We start from the raw sequence: 17568 nt of genomic DNA on the forward strand, positions 1-17568 counted from the left end.
TACAACATATACCATAATACCGTAACACTGTAATACCGTAATACCAACAATATCATATACCAGAGTTTTCTATTTTTCTACCTATAAATCCATAAAAACCAACCATCACATGCATTTCCATAAATACATACTCCATAACATTCTAGTATGTTCAAAAACATTCTTTTCTCCACAAACTTAAAACATAAAGACATAAAACATAAACATTTCCATTCCCAAAATATTATCAATATATACCCTGCTTCTATAGTCCTAAAAAATGATAAATACCCTTGAGCCTCCTAAGCCCAATCTCGAGGATGTCCTGAAAAAGAAACATTCATATTCGGGTGAGACACATCTCAGTAAGGGAAGAAATACATATATTAAAATAGCGTGTGGCTAACATGAGGTATATATGTATCATTTTAATACATTTGCAAATTATTACATAACATTGAAAATGTTTTCTGAACCTAATCAAATACATGCAAATGATTTAACCCATGAGATTACCCAAGGATAGGGGTGATTACCTGCCCATACAAGTAGCACTCTTCTACTCTAATACTTAGGAAACCCTGAGGTCACAACTAAGGCATACCAGTGCACTCATCTTATTCAGTAAGCCCTCAAGTGTTAACTTGATCTCGTACTCACACATTCAACAATAGTTTACCGGAAAATGCCCTAAGGATAGGGAATTCTACCCACCCATACAAGTAAGTTCCCTCTGCCCTAGTACGTTATGCAGCTATTGCCACATTTGAAGTTACTAGTGCACTCGCCTTTTTCAGCAAGCCCTCAAGCAAAGAGTTCACCTTGCCCAATCGTAACATGTTCTACGTACATACATACTTCTAATATCATAATACATCATTCCTTTCTGTCATTATACATTCATACAAATTCATTCATGTTCATAGATTAACATTGCATTTCGTTTCACTTTGAGTGACTCTTTCCCATTTACATCATTCATATTTATCATTTCATTTCATTGTCATTTCATTGTCATTTCCTTGCATAACATTTTCATTTCATTCCTTCGTACTACAACTAGTCTTTAGACATCATTTGTTAGTTTCCACATAGAAATGCACTAGAATCTGCTATAGTTAGTCCACATAGAAATGCGCTAGAATCTGCTAACATGGCTGTCTTTCAGCTGTCTTACATTTACATGGCTGCATTTAACATATACAAGCAACATTGTCCATATCATATTTTATTCATAAAGCTTTACTTACTTAACCTGCATCTCGTATATCTAACATATATTCACACAGAATCTCATGCCACACAGTTTTAGCAATAAAATTCATATACATTCCTTACAAAATAAGCCAACCTATAATTAATATTTATATGCTGAAAATATGTTTCATTGCTTACTTAATTCCTCAGAAAATACTTTTCACTTTGATTCATTTACTTTCACATATACATAACTATATAAACAATCCTAAGCTCAGAAAACATAAATTTCATGGCTGGAATTTTAAATCCACATATAAACATATATATATAAAAATAACACATAATTCATTTTAATTCATGAAAAACCTGATTTAATATATAAATTTTCCCCTTACCTGACTTTTGAACTATGCTGGCAGGATCCCTGAAACGATACCTACAGCGTTCACTTGGACCCTGAATCCAAAAATCATAACTTAATTAAAATAAATTCCAATTAACTCAAATCATAAGGAAAATACTTATTTACTACTTCCTAGGCTCCAAATAACAACATTCCTTAAGAAAGTCTCAAAATAAATCACTTACCTTGATTTTGTGATGTTTCCCAAACCTCACAACCCAACGATAAGCTCTTACAGCCTTCAAGAGAACGATCCTACGAACCTCGTGGTGGTTCCGGATCGTCAAACCGGGTCAAAAGCGGCCCGAAATCAAAGAGAGAAGGTTGGAGGTTCATTTTAGAGAGAGAGAGAGAGAGAGAGAGAGGGAGAGAGAGAGTTCAGAAAATTCACGCTGAAAATGAAGAACTCTCTATTTATAGGCAAGGCTTCATCGATGAGACACGTCGATTTGTCGATGAGGCGCTATAGAGACTTCGTTGACGAGAAGATACCTTCGTTGACGAAATTCAGAGTTCCAAAATTCTCTTTTGAGATTCCTTCTTTGATAAGGAACTGGTGTTCGTCGACGAGCCTAGAAGGACACTCGTCGATGAAGACAGGACATTCGTCGACGAGACCTACTTTTCCTTCTTAAATCCTTCCTTTATCCCTTATTACCCATTAATCCATTTTATTCATTATATTTCCAAATTATTTAAATTTTCGGGTCATTACACCAGCCGATCGGCCTTTATATTTGGCTAGATCTCTTAAAGCTCGGCTGACTGGCCAATCAAGTTCAAAAAGCCCCAGCTAACCAAACCTACAAAGGGTTTGGAGTCGCCTTTTGGCCAGTTGACTGGCGGTGTCCATGGTCGACCAACCTTGCTCAGAAATTTGAATTTTTTACCTTTGGCCCGTCGACTGGCAAAGCCTACGGTCAACCAAACCTCTCGGATTTCGAAATTTTTCAGCGCTAATCCGGCCAAATTTTTAATTTAATAAACTCCAAAATTCCCTCCGTATCCCCAACAGTCAGATTTTCTAAAAAACTCTATATATACCCCTTTCATAAACATAATTAGTGATGAGATTAGCTTAAAAAATTCTCTCAAATTTTTACTGTCATTCTTTAATTTTTCAAGCAATAAAATCATACTCTATTTATCATTCATTTGAGAAATCATTTTGAAAGAGAGCTTTATTTTATTCTTTTACTTCTTTCACTTGCAATTTCATTGCATTTGAGAGTTGTTGAGAGAATCATTTGTTTGGGCATTCATTCTTACATTTCAAGGCATATACTTTCACTCATTTTTAATTTTTGAAAATCCTTTTTTGTGAGTTAGCTTAGAGTTTCTCCACTTATTTTCATTGATAAATACTTATGGGAGAAACCTTATATAATCTTGTGAATCTTTGCACATTCATTGCAAGATTCGAAAGCTCATTAGTCTTTATTAGAAAAAATATTTTTTAGATAAAATCCTTGTTTGCCTTGAAATTTACTTGAAAAAGTATTTTGGGAAAATCCTTAGGATATTGAAAAGAGAACCTTGAACATATTTTCATCTATATATCTTTGCTTGAAAGGTTTCTCATTTCTAATCATGAGAAAATTATTTTTCACAGTCTCAGTTTTAATTGAAAAAATATTTCTAAGTGAAAAATACACATACTCACTTGAGCTTTATTTCATATCTGTGTGAGTGCATTTTAGAGCTTCATTGTGTACATCTCTACTTATTTGAGAACCATTACACAAATTTTCATGTCTTTTGTATTCCAGGCATGGTCTGAAGAGGGAGACTTGCCTTATAAAGAGTCTCGGTTTGGCTCGAACCCAGTTAGGTGAGTTAGGATTTGCACCATCCTGTAAAGTGTGCACAGTTTGGCTTAGCCTTGTAATTTAGCTGAGGTGTCTCCGCCTTGTAAGGGGAATCATTTGTGGCTCAGCCCCATAATTGAGTTAGGGAGTCTCTGCCCCGTAAGGAGAGTGTAAGTGGTGTCTCTGCCTAGTTAAAGTGAGCACTTAGTAAATCCTTGAGTTGTTGGCTTAAGGTGGGGGCATAGGTAGGATTAGCTGAACCCTGATAAAAAATTTTGTGTTGACTTTTTATTTTTCGCACTTTAAATTTCTGCACATGTTTGTTTAATTATTTATTGTCTTGATTGTTTAACATACATGCTTTAAATATCTGCGGAATTGGTATCTGCTTAGAAAGACCCTAGGTTGTGTAATATTGATTGTGATTTGAATTTAACCTATGAAGAAATTTTGAAATAACCAATTCACCCCCTCTTAGGAATATGCCATTCCTGTTAGGGGTGACCAACTCACAAGCTGCAGAATCTAAGGTTTAAATTGAGAAAGAAATGCTGCAAGGTTCAACCACGTGCTCGACCAAGTGATCCCAAGGGGCGACTAGGTCAAGATACTAAAGCTGACTAAGCAAGAGATACTGAGAGTCTTGACCAACAACTTGACTTGGGAGACCATGAAGGGCGACCATGTCGAGATCCTGAACTTTCCTGAAGACCGAGATCCTACAAGTCTCAACCATCATCTCGACTAGCAAGACACAAGAGTATGACTATGTCGAGAAGATCTGAATTTGAATTCCTGATTTCCTGCGAGCCACGACTAGGGCACGACCAGGAGAGAATAGGGGTGTGACCTAGTCGATAGATGCAGACTACTTCATGAGATTTTTGCAAAACTTTCCTCTTTTGAATTTTAAACCTTGTAAACCCTTTTAGGTATAAATAATAGCTTCATGTATGTTCTTAGGTTTCCTCTTTGGCCTCTCTTAGGTTAGTGACATGCCTAGGAAGCCATTAAGAGCCACATAGAGTAGGATTTATTGCTTTTTATTTCAATTCCTGTACTGGTTCGTGCATGGAATCGTTGAAGGTTGGTAACAACCTTCATGTTCCTTATGCTGCCACTTAGAGTAGCTGGTTCTTGATTGTATTCTTGATCGTTAGTGACAGACCTTCGAGTTGCAATTGAAGATGACTTTTACATGCTTTCTTTACTACTTTCATTTAAATACCTGCAATTTCAATACCTGCACTTTACTTTCCATGCAAGTTTACATATTTGAGTTTAGTGATACCCTAGGGTAAAGGATAGCCTAACTAGGGATTTATACGAATTACGCTATGGTTCATGTATGTGGTGATCTCGTGATCATTGTGATAGAGTATATCTTGGTTCCCGATCGTGCTTCGGATGATTGGTGCACCTTCGCTACTCTATGCCATCGAATGGTTCACTTAGTCGTTAGCCTAAGTCGGATAGCTGACTGGACATAGCTTATGCGCACGACAGTCTAGGCATGATTTATACTCCGAGATATGCTTTCTAGGAGTAGAGTTACTATAGATTTACAACTTTCAGTAGTTGTTAGATATTTTGAAGTCTTGATTGTGTGTTGCATGTGTATATGCTGGGTTTGTGCTCTTTGGATCCTGAGTTAGTGCCTTAGACCTTGAGATGGAGAGGTTCCATAGGTCCATTAGGAAATCTACCTTGAGTCCCAAGTTAGATGAGTCATTCGAACCTAAAGTCATGGCTGAACGGAATCCAGTTCCTACCTTTCAAAATACGAAACCCCAAGCGCCCTACCAACCTGTGGTGGAGGAGCAACCTCTTCAGCCTCTTAGAGACTACTTTACACCCAACACATACACTTTGCCATCTTGTATTTGATTTCCAAATGTTGAGGTGGTACAATTTGAAATCAAGACTTCCATCATCTCGATATTTCTCAACTTCTATGGGAATTCGACTGAAAATCCTTACAAGCATATAGATGAATTTCTCAAAATTTGTTCCACCATCTGAGTGTCTAATTTTGGTGATGATGCCCTCCGATTAAGGCTATTCTTATTCTTTTTGAAGGACAAGGCCAAATATTGACTGAATTCCTTAGAGCCGAAGCCGGTGGCCAACTGGGCCACCATGCAATATGAATTCTCAAAAAAAGTACTTCCCCATTAGGAAGAATAACCAGCTTAGGAAGGCCATCACTAGCTTCTCACAATTGGATGGGGAACTATTTTTCGATACATGTGAGCACTTTAGGGACCTTTTGCGCAATTGCCCACATCATGAAGTCCCTAGGTGGCAATTAGTCCAGACATTCTATGAAGGATTAGTTAAGCGAGACCAGTCCATGGTAGATGCATCTTGTAGAGGTACTTTCCTCACGAAATAGGAGAATGAGGCATGGGCTCTCTTCGAGAACCTCGTCGAACGTTCTCAGCAACATGTTGTTGCTACTTGTAAACCATCCCAACCTTCCACTTCCAATCCTAAGGGAGTCTATAAGTTAGCCACCCTCCATGACCTTGCACCCACACTGCACACCATAGTTAAAAATGAAATTAAGATGTAATCCTAAGAAGGGGGGGGGGGGGTTGAATTGGGTTATTTTAAAATTATTTGCAGAATTTATTTACTTCAACCCTTGATAATAATATCACAAAGCCTATTTCTATTTAGTTATTAAGCTTATATAAGCAAGGAGTCCAAGATAGAAATGTAAGAACTCAATACACAATCTAAATTTATACTATGGAGTGAAAAGTCAATACATTCAATTAAGCCCTTATCTAGAATATGCTTTTCAGCTGGAACGAATAGAGTTTACAACAATATAATCTAGAATAAATTTTGTGATTTTTTTATGCCTCAATGATATAATAGAAATTAAGATCTAAAATTCAGCAATAACTTTTCTTTCAAAATAGATTTTGCAAATCACTTGCTTAACTTCAACTCTTATGCTCTAATCTGAAAAATCAATTCACAACTTGTTCCTCCTTGGATAAATTTCTTGCAGATTTAGAGTTATATGTTTATCTGAAATTTTAATCCAACAACTCAACCATATAGCTAACAAATATTTATTCACAACCAGCGAATATTCAGCAAGATACAATATTTAATAAGTTTAGACTTTTAGCATAACACAATATTTAACAGATTTAGATTTTCTTCACAATATGATAATCAACAAAATTATATGTTCGGAAAGGTTCAATACTTAGCATGATGATAATAAAAATTTAGTCAAGCACGCAGGTTATATCTTGTAGAAAATAAAAAGAATAGGGCAGAAGAAGCTGAACACCGTTGTTTTTACAAGGCTTGATTGCAACCTATGTCCTTGCCCCAAGGAACCTGCTGTGAGGATTTCCTTCACCAACTCCTTTATCAGGTGAAGTTACAACCTCTCTCCCTCAAAGGTGGAGTTCGTCTCTATAACGAGAATCCCCTCTCACTAGGCAACGATTCAATCCCTGAACCATAAAGAATACAACAAATAAAAAAAACTTTCTTGTACAATGAAAAGCTCCTCAAACGAGCATATTAGTACATGTTAGATTAAAAAAAAATACTTCAAAATAACAATATAAAGTTGAAGCTCAAAGTATATCACTAGAGCTGATTAAAAATGTGAGTTTTCAAAGATAAAATAAGTTTCTCGAAGTGAAACAACCAAGAACATAGCAGTTGACTGTTAGACAAGAGTATATAGAAGTATGTGCATGTCGTTTGCTTTTTCAATCGGTGTTTTTGCCCTAATGTGTGAGAATAATACGTTTAAATAGTACACTAGGGTTTTAGAAACTTTCCTTTGAATTTTCTCTCAATTTGGAAACCATTCATGCAAGATTTGGAAACAAGATCAGCATTGTCAAACATTTAAACACATACATCACTCGCTTGTCCTCGAAGGGTCAGTCGCCTATGCTCTTTTAAAATCAGAATATTCTGAAAGTCAGAATGGGGTCAGTCGTCTGTGCCTAATAGGTCAATCTCCTGTGCCTATTCTTTTTGAATATTTTCAAACACAGAAGCACCACAATCACCTGATGACTTAAAATCAGTCGTCTGCCTTTTAGAAAAAACTAGTTTTTTAATATTTTTGGTTCCAAACTTAATTCATATATTTGAAAACTCAATTTGGGCTTTGAGAAAATATTTTCCATGAATGTATTCAAGTATATATCTAAGTCCAATGACATATCCTAGGAGCTTCAATCAATCAATATTGAGTTTTGAAGTACTTACATGAGACTTTCATATGATTTTCCTATCTTAGTGTCTAAGTCTTCATGTTGTGAAGCTTCCACTATGTCTTATGAGCTTTAAGCACTGCTTCAACGAGCTTCATATCTTACATGATTCGAACCTTCATGTTTATCATGTCTCATAGCCTTAAGTGTGATTTTACATTCAAACTCTTCAAGCATATCCACTTGAAACCATAAAATCACTTAAGTCCTGAAACTAAAACTTTTGTAGACATGTTAAGTAACCTTGATTTGTTATCATCAAAACAAGATTAAGCCTTGTTAGGAAAATAAAAAATTTAGATAAATTCTTGTCTTTAGGATAGCAACCTCAGCTTGTGGCGTGTGCAGAGGTGTGTGCCATTTGTTCTGATCCTTCACACACATGTTATAATTGCCCTAATGCACCTCCTTTGCCTGAGTTTGTGTAGGAAGAAGTTAAGACCAACTATAATTGGTACGACATGCTGTCCAATTACCCATATTCAAAAAAGTACAATCCTAGGTGAAAACAACATCCTAACTTCTCTTAGAGACCACAAGCTCCGGGTTTCCAATCCCAAAGACCTCAATTATCACCCACTGCTCCACCTCCTTACCCCTACCAAAACGCCTAAAATCCTCCTATGTCTGCCCCTAGACCTTCATCTTTTCAGCAACCATCTCCTCCCTAACCCCAATATGATAGATCTTTTCAGGAGACATTGTTGAAAGCTCTTAAGGGCATTGAGGCTGATAACCAAGCAAATTGGAAATTACTCCATTCCCACTCCCAATATACTGCCAAACTAGAAGCCACTATGGGCCAACTTGCTACATCTTTGAGTCAGAGAAATGAGGTTAAGTTGCCAAAGTAGCCTCTAGTGAATCCTAAGGGTCAATACGAGGTAGAATGTGAACCAGACGCGGGTCCTTCGTCATATCACGAGTAGGCCTAGGAGGTGACCACTCTTTGGAGTGGTAGGGTGGTAAACAATAGGGTAGGGGAGAAGTTGAGCAACGGTAAAGGTAATGATAAGATGTGGGTTGAGCGCAATGTTGAATCTTGCACCCCCTCCTCCTTTAATTCAGTGAGCAATCCCGAGATTTCCATGCCCTCTGCTAGAGGAGCAATGCCACACTATGCCCTTCATTGGGCATTTTATGTCCCTCCGGTGCCGTACCCTGCAGCCCTTCAAGCATGTGCTAAGCCTAAGAAGGAAGAAATTAAAGAGTCCATGATGAACACCTTTAGACAAGAAAAGATCAATCTTCCACTTTTAGATGTCATCAAGAAAGTGTCTACTTACTCTAAGTTTCTCAAGGATTTGTGCACCCAAAAGCATAAATCTAATGTGCACTTAAACAAAAGAGTCAGATTGACTGAGAATGTGAGCATGATTCTTCTGGGTTCTATTCCCCCCAAACTTAAGGACCCAGGCACTACCACCATCTCATGTGTAATCAACGATTGAACCATCGATAGGGCCCTTTTAGATTTGGGAGTGAGTGTGAACCTACTTCCCTACTCATTCTACAAGAAATTTGGCTTAGGAGAACTGAAGCCCACCCTAGTCACCTTGTGTTTCACTGAGCAATCTGTAAAAAGGCCTCAAGGTGTTATAAAGGATCTCCTAGTAAAGGTCAATAGGTTCTTTTACCCTATTGATTTCATTATCCTAGATATGGAACGTACTGATCCATTTCAGAGGCAGATGGTCCTTCTGAGTCGACCATTTTTATACATAGCTAATGTATGCATCCAATGTAGGACTGGTGTCAAGGACATATCCTTCAGCAACATGCAGCTCTGGTTGAATGTGTTCTGCACCTCTCGGCACCCACCCGATGACATTCCTTTCAAGGATGTAGACATGATTAATAAGGGTGTTTGAGAAGGATGCCCCTTTGACTCTTTTGAGTGATTCCCTTGAGAATAGGCCTCCATTTGATCAGCCTTCTACTTTAGGTTTAGAGGATTTGTGTGCACGTGTCTTTGCTATTAGTGAATTAGCCTCTAACCTAGAAAAAAGGCCTTGGAAAGTTAGGTTCGAAAATCTTCCTACTCTATCTAGTATTCCAACTCGTCCTTCCATTGAGGTCCAACCATCACTTGAGTTGAAGCATATGCCAACCTCTCTCAAGCATGTCTTTTTAGGCCCCCAAGAGACCCTGCTCATTATCATATCATCTAGTTTGGATAGTTCATAGGAGTCTAGGCTCATTCATGCTCTGAAAGAACATATGAGAGCCATAGGGTGGCCGGTGGCAAACCTTAGGGGAATAGATCCATCCGTCTACATGCATCAGATTTACCTCGAGCTGAATGTTACGCCTATTCGTGAGATATAATAGAGACTTAATCCCAATATGAAGGAGGTGGTTTTGAAGGAAGTGGTCAAACTTTTAGATGGTGAAATCAAATTTCCTATCTCTGATAGCGAATTTGTGAGCCCCATGTAGGTGGTCCCCAAGAAATCCGGGATCACAACTATTGAAAATGATAAGGGTGAAGGCATTCCCACTCGCGTCACTAGCAGGTGGCGAGTGTGTATTGACTATCGGAAACTTAATAACCTCACCCGAAAAGACCACTCCCATTACCATTCATTGATCAAATATTAGAAAGGCTAGCAGGGCAGAATTTATATTGCTTCTTGGATGGGTATTCTGGGTATAATCAGGTTATAGTCCACCCGGATGATCAGGAGAAGTCTACCTTCACCTATCCATTCGGGACCTTTGCCTATAGGAGGATGCCTTTTGGGTTATGCAATGCACTGGCGACCTTTCACAGGTGCATGCCAGCCATATTTTTTGACATGTTTAAGAAATTTCTTGAGATATTTATGGATGATTTTTCTGTGTTTGGATCCTCCTTTAATGCATGTTTGGAAAACCTGTCCAAAGTCCTTGAAAGATTTGTGGACACAAATGTGGTGCTAAGCTGGGAGAAGAGCCATTTTATGGCTCAAGAGGGCATAGTGTTAGGCCATATTGTTTCTGCTAAAGGGATTGAAGTTGATAGGGCTAAGATAGAGCTGATTTCCAAACTTCCTCCCCTTACTTCTATCAAACAAGTGAGGTCATTCCTAGGCATACTGGTTTTTACCAGCGATTCATCAAAGACTTCAGCGAAATTTCTCAGCCCTTGACCAACTTGTTACTAAAATATGCACCCTTTGAGTTTGATAAAAATTGCCTTAGTGCATTTGAAACTCTTAGGATGCTACTCTCTTTCGCCCCAATAATGCAGCCACTCGATTTGTTCCTTCCTTTTGAGATCATGTATAATGCATTGGATTACGCTGTAGGGGCTGTGATGGGACAACGAGTGGATAAATTGCCTCATGTGATATACTATGCTAGTAAGACTCTTCAAGGAGCACAATTGAATTATATCACCACCGAGAAAGAGCTTCTAGCAGTAGTTTTTGCCCTTAATAAATTCCGCTATTATCTCCTAGGGTCGAATGTAATTGTGTACACCAATCACGCTGCTTTGCGATACCTTCTCACTAAGAAAGAGATCAAACCTAGGTTGATTAGGTGGATTTTGCTTTTGCAGAAGTTTGATTATGAAATCTAGGATAGGAAGGGGACGGAAAACCATGTAGCCGATCATTTGTCCCGTGTTATAGTTGAGGGGTTTATCGACCCTTATCCAATTCAAGATTCCTTTCTCGATGAGCAACTCTTTGCCGTGTCTTCCCAGCTCCCTTGGTTTGCAATGATTGCTAACTACTTAGCCACGAGAGTTATTCCTTATGATTGGACACGGTGGGAGAAATACAAGTTGTTCTCCCAAGTGTGCAAGTACATATGGGAAGACCCAGATCTCTTCAAAATAGGCCCAAACTCGATCATTCGGCAATGTGTCCCCGTGAGTGAGTATCATTGCATTTTGAAATTTTGTCATACCTTAGAGTGTGGTGGTCATTTCATGGGAAGACAACTGCAGCCAAAGTGCCTCAAAGTGGATTCTTTTGGCCCACACTTTTCTGGGATGCTCCAACTTTTTTAGATCATGATTGCAATGTCAGTAGACTAGGAACATCTCCTGGCGTGACAAGATGCCTTTGAGCCCTATTTTAGTGGTTGAGCTTTTTGATGTGTGGGGGATTGAATTTATGGGCCCTTTCACTCCTTCCCATGGATACATGTACATACTTGTGGTGGTAGATTATGTTTCAAAGTGGGTAGAGGTAGCCGCGACTAAGACCAAAGATCATTGAGTGGTCATTCAATTTCTTAAGGGTCCTTTTAGTCATTTCAATTGTCCTCGAGATATCATTAGTGATGGGGGAACTTATTTCCTTAATCGTCATTTTACTGCACTCGTTCGAAAGTACTCCATCACCCACAATGTTGCCACACCGAACCATCCCCAAACTAGTGGGCAAGTTGAGGTGTAGAATCGTGAGATCAAAACCATCCTTGAGAAAACTGTGAGGCCAAATAGAAAGGATTGGTCATCTTAGTTATATGATGCTCTATGGGCATATAGAATGACCTACAAAACCCCTATCGATATGTTCCCATATCGATTAGTTTATGGTAAGGCTTGTCACCTCTCGGTTGAGTTAGAGCACCGAGCATATTGGGCAATTAAGAAGTTCAATTTCGATATGGTTTCTACGGGTACACATTGCTGCCTCTATCTTAATGAGTTGGAGGAGATCCTAAATGCCTCATATGAGAATACCAAGATTTATAAAGATAGGATGAAAGCTTTTCACGACAAGCACATTGTTGTGAAATCTTTCAAGCCTCACCGAAAAGTATGGCTTTTTAATTCGAGGTAGAAACTATTTCCGAGCAAGCTGTGATCTAGACAACATGGCCCTTATGTTGTGAACTATGTGTTCCCCCATGGTGTGGTTGAAATTAAAGACCTAATGACTAACGTACTTTTCAAGGTCAATAGTCAGTGCCTAAAGCTATGTGTAGAGGGAGTTAGTGAGGGACTTGTCGAGAAAGTTTTCCATTGTGACATGATATATCCACCTTGAGCTTTCATTGCGTTTGGCTAAAGACGGTAAACTTAGCACTTCCGGGATGCAACCCAAGTGCTTTTATTTCTTTCTTGAGTCCTTAGGGTGTAGAGTGTAGAGTAGATAGTGTCTAGGATCCTTAGAGTAGAGTCTAGGTTAGTTGAGATGCGACCAAGCACAACCAGCACTGCCTTGGTGCGACTTGGTCAAGTTTATGAATCCTCTGAATTTCCAAAGTCCTGAGAGATTTAACTAGGGGCACGACCATCTCTCATGTATGGCGTGAACTGATCAAATGTGAAATTTTCCTAAATCAATTGAGGGTGCGACTAGGCGTGACTAGCACTCAACTGGTGCGACCTAGTTGAAGCTGTCGAAAGTCAATTTTAAAACCCTTTTCCCATGAAGGTCGAAACCACTTTCTCTTGATTATTTTGCACCTCGTTCATCGCATCCTTCTCTGACCTAGTCACCTGAGCTTCCTCCGCTTCTCTAGAGCCTTTGGCACCCTCTAGAGGCTTACCCTAGCTCCGGTGAGCCCCATCGTGCGCAACCCTACTGTAGAGACCTGGGAAAAAATGATAAAAGATATTTGAAAAAGGGATGTTTGCTAAGGCAGGAGAAAATCAATGATGGTTTTCTGAAAGAACCAGAAAATCGATGACGGTTTTAGATTTTAATCGCGATCGGGTAAAGGTAAAACGGTAATTTTGGAGTTGGTTAATAAAAAATTAGCAATGATTTTCTGAGAAGCATAGAAAATCGGTGACAGCTTTCTAGCCAGTGCAGAAAGTTATAAAAGAACCGAGAGCTTCATTTTTTAAACAAAATCAAATTCTCTCTCTCTCTCTCTCTCTCTCTCTCTCTCTCTCTCTCTCTCTCTCTCTCCTTTCTCAAACCCACAAACCTTTCTCCCTTCTCTCTACAATTTCTTATCCATTAAGCCTCATTTTGACAATCAGGAACCACCGTGGGCAGGAGTTAGAATCAGTAGGCGAGTTCAGTTAGCCAGGTAAGGGAAATATGCTATGTTAGTTAAATTAGGAATTTTTATTAGTAAAGTATATGTATTCTGGTATATGTATTTTAGATGGTTACAGATATTAAATTAAATAATTTTCAGGATTATTATTCATATCATAAATTATTTTTATTATCAGAAAATATAGATTTCAGGATATGAGATATTTAATTATTTTAGTAGTGTGGCATGAGTTGATATCATACTAGTACATCAGTTATACAACTTTGAGATTATCATGATTTATAGTATATATACAGAAACATGCATTTTGCAACATTTTTCAGAATATCATGATATACAGATTTTAGAACCATAACATTAAGATTATTCAGATATTCAGATATTACAAATTATTCATATTACACAGTATATTAAGATTAGTTATTACAATGTTATGATTATTTCAGTAGAAATAAAATCATGGTAAAACAGTAATATATATAGAGAATATTATTATACAGTATCAGATCCCTGATGAATCAGTTCAGTCGGTAGAGCACGGTACCATAGCTATTTTAGATTAGAGTGCAACCACATATCTTAGATAGTGTGTGAATTTTCGTCAACCGTGCCTTGTAGGGATTGTAGACTCCCCAGAAATCTGGGTTTAGGAGGTCGGTTTGACAAGGGAGATGTCAGTTACCATGCCTTTGGAGGGATTGCAGTTGTTTCTGAACTTACAATTTAATCATACTTTTATAATCTATAGGTAAGTTTGCTGATTTTTTTAAATCTATATATATATATATATATATATATATATATATATATATATATATATAACTGTGGAACCTCCCTAGAAAACTGTATCTCGTGATTTAACCCCTCATGACAGGGTTGTGCGGCTTGTAGGCGAGACTTGACACTGGTTGGCTTACCAGGATAAATTAACTGAAATCTATCAATCATCAGACCGATCATTAAACCACATAGGTGTTAGCTACACATATTATATTTTACCTATTATCATAGTCCAGTTATTTGTTATTTTATAGTTTATGTAAACTCAGATGCCACACACTCGTAATAACATATTTCTTCTTACTGAGAGTTGTCTCATCCTAGTAATTTAACATTTTTCAGGTGATCCAACTAGACGAGCAAATCAGGCTCGGAGATAGAGAGATCATTTACACTGCCCTGTCTATAGGGTAAGTGTTTTCAGGGGGACTTATTTTGGAGTAGCATTCAGGGTTTTTGTAGGTAGATGTTGCTGGGAAGTTGTGTAGTTATGTATATATGTTTTGGGGATAATACCAAAATTTGGGTAAGTTGGTTATTTTGGGTTATGATCCTTGGTTGACTTTTTGGTCCTTTTGGGATGTTTGTACATATATGGCAGATTTAGTAAACCTCAGTCCAGAAACACCAAATACCTTATAAAACTTACAATAACCAACTTACCCAGATTTTGGGATGGTGCCCAAGTTGGCCTAACCAACAAACTACTCTAGTTAACTTGTAGAGAATCTTCCTAGGAGTAGCGTGGCGGCTTTCGATCATCGATTTGGTGAAGGACGAAGCCCAAAATCTAGAGAGAAGGAGAGAGAGAGAGAGAGAGAGAGAGAGAGAGAGAGAGAGAGAGAGAGAGAGAGAGAGAGAGAGACAGACAGACAGAGTTTCGCATGAAAAAATCACGCTGAAATCTCGAGGTTAGTATATTTATAAAATGTGGATTCGTCGACTAGACATGTCACCTCGTCGACGAGTCCATGAAGGGAGTTCGTCGATAAACACTTACCCCTTATCGACGAATTTCAGGCCTATAAATCAACCCTTTAGGTAAGTTCTCGTCGATGAAACGCAAGTCCATGTCGACGAGCCCAAGAAGACTGCTCATCGACGAGCGCTCTACATTCGTCGATGAGACCCTGCTAAGTCCCTTTTGAAAAATCATTTTCTCTTCTCTCTTTTATTTACTTAATTCTTCGATTCTCTACATTCTCCCTCCTTATAAAATTTCATCCTTGAAATTTACTATCTGTATTAAACACCATCCTTGAGGAAAATAGGCTACTTATTTTATTATTTACCCTCACTTATGGCGGAGGAGTACCGTGGTTACATTCAGGATTCTGGGAGATTACAAATACATAAAATAAAAATTCTCCCAAACCAAAATACTACCTATCATTAGAAAATTATTACATATACTAACTAACCTGCACAAAAGAAACTTAACATACTTACCTGCATTTTTCTAATTACTACTGGTCCCCACTAAACAAATGTGGGTACTTCTGATGTATTTCTTTTTCAAGCTCCCATGAAGCTTCTTCCATCATGTGATTCTTTCACAGAACTTTTACTAATGAAATTTTCTTACTGCGCAATTCCTGTTCCTTCTTGTCTAAAATCTGCATTGGCATCCTCTCATAAACCAATGAATCTCTAAGTTCTATCTCTGCATAGCTGACCACATGGGAGGGGTCTGGGATGTATTTCCTCAACATAGAAACATGAAATACGTCGTGTATCATGGATAAAACTGGTGGTAAAGCTAGTCGATAGGCAACTGATCTTACCCTCTCAAGTATCTCGAAAGGGCCAATAACCTAGGGCTTAGCTTACCCTTCCTCCCAAATCTCATAGTACCTTTCAGTGGCGCTATTTTCAAAAATACATGGTCTCCCACTTCGAATTCCAACTTTCGGCAGCGATTATCAGTGTAGCTTTTCTATCGACTCTAAGTTGCACTGATTTTATCTCTAATAAGTCGGACTTTATCATACACCTGTTGCACTATTTATGGTCCCAAAACTCGCCTCTCCCCTATCTCATCCCAGTATAGAGGAGAACGACATCTCCTACCATATAGCGCCTTGTAAGGTGCCATGCCAGTGTTGGTCTAATAGCTGTTATTGTATGCCAACTCTACAAGCGACATATATTGGGTCCAACTAGCCCTAAAATCCAGCACACATGCCCATAGTGTATCTTCTAATATATGAATCATCCTCTTTGACTGCCTGTCCATCTGAGGATGAAATGCTGTGCTGAATGACAACTGAGACCCTAGAGCCACCTGCAGACTCCTCCAAAACCATGACGTGAAACGTGGGTCTTGGTCTGATACTATAGACACTGGCACACCATGTAATTGTACTATCTCTTGAATATATATTTCTACCAGTCTGTCCATGGAGTAGTTGACTTTGATAGGGATAAAGTGAGCAGTCTTCGTTAGTCGATCTACAACTACCCAAATAGCATTTTGTCCCTGCCACACCGGTGGTAAACTTGTCACAAAATCCATAGAATTGTGATCCCATTTTCACTCCAGGATATAAAGTGGCTTGAATTGTCCTGCCGATCTCTGGTGTTCGGCCTTAACCTGCTAGCACGTCAAACACTACTGCACAAATTTAGCTATCTCTCTCTTCATGCCACTTCACCAGAAAGTCTCTCGTAGATCCCGATACATTTTAGTGCTACCTAGATGTACCGTGTACAGGGACTTGTGAGCCTCATCAAGGATCACCTTTTTGATATCCTTATCTGCAGGCACGCACTGATATGGAACCGTAGAGCTCCATCATCTGATATACTAAACTTCTCCCCTTATCCATCGTGTACCTTTTCTATCAACTCCATCAACTCAACGTCATTCTTCTAGGCTGCTTTAATCTTTTCCTGTAGGGTAGGCTACACCATCAAGTTGGCGATAAATGTCTGGTGATTACTCTCTACTAACTCCACGCCAAGCTGATTACACGCATAAATTACGTAATTAGGTGTTTTAATTCACGCATTACGAATTATATTTTTAATTAAAATAGTTAATTATCCTCAATAAATTAACATTGTGTCCTATTTATAACATTTGGGTTTTATTGAGTAGTTTATGAATTTTTGGTGTTTTTTTTATCGTGGGGCAATCACTAGAAGCAAAAATCGATATTACTTTGTATTTTGGGTGTAA

At 38.3% G+C, this 17568-nt stretch overlaps 1 non-coding gene across 1 annotated transcript; it reads right to left on the bottom strand.

Annotated features, from left to right (window-relative positions):
• Positions 1-5579: 5579 nt before the first annotated feature.
• LOC131145274 (small nucleolar RNA R71) lies at positions 5580-5685 on the bottom strand. Its single transcript, XR_009134059.1, has one exon. It is a non-coding gene; the product is annotated as a small nucleolar RNA R71 (small nucleolar RNA).
• Between the last annotated feature and the right edge of the window lie 11883 nt (positions 5686-17568).

The sequence above is a fragment of the Malania oleifera genome, chromosome 12 (genome assembly GCF_029873635.1).
Source record: "Malania oleifera isolate guangnan ecotype guangnan chromosome 12, ASM2987363v1, whole genome shotgun sequence".
NCBI classification, from domain to species: domain Eukaryota; kingdom Viridiplantae; phylum Streptophyta; class Magnoliopsida; order Santalales; family Ximeniaceae; genus Malania; species Malania oleifera.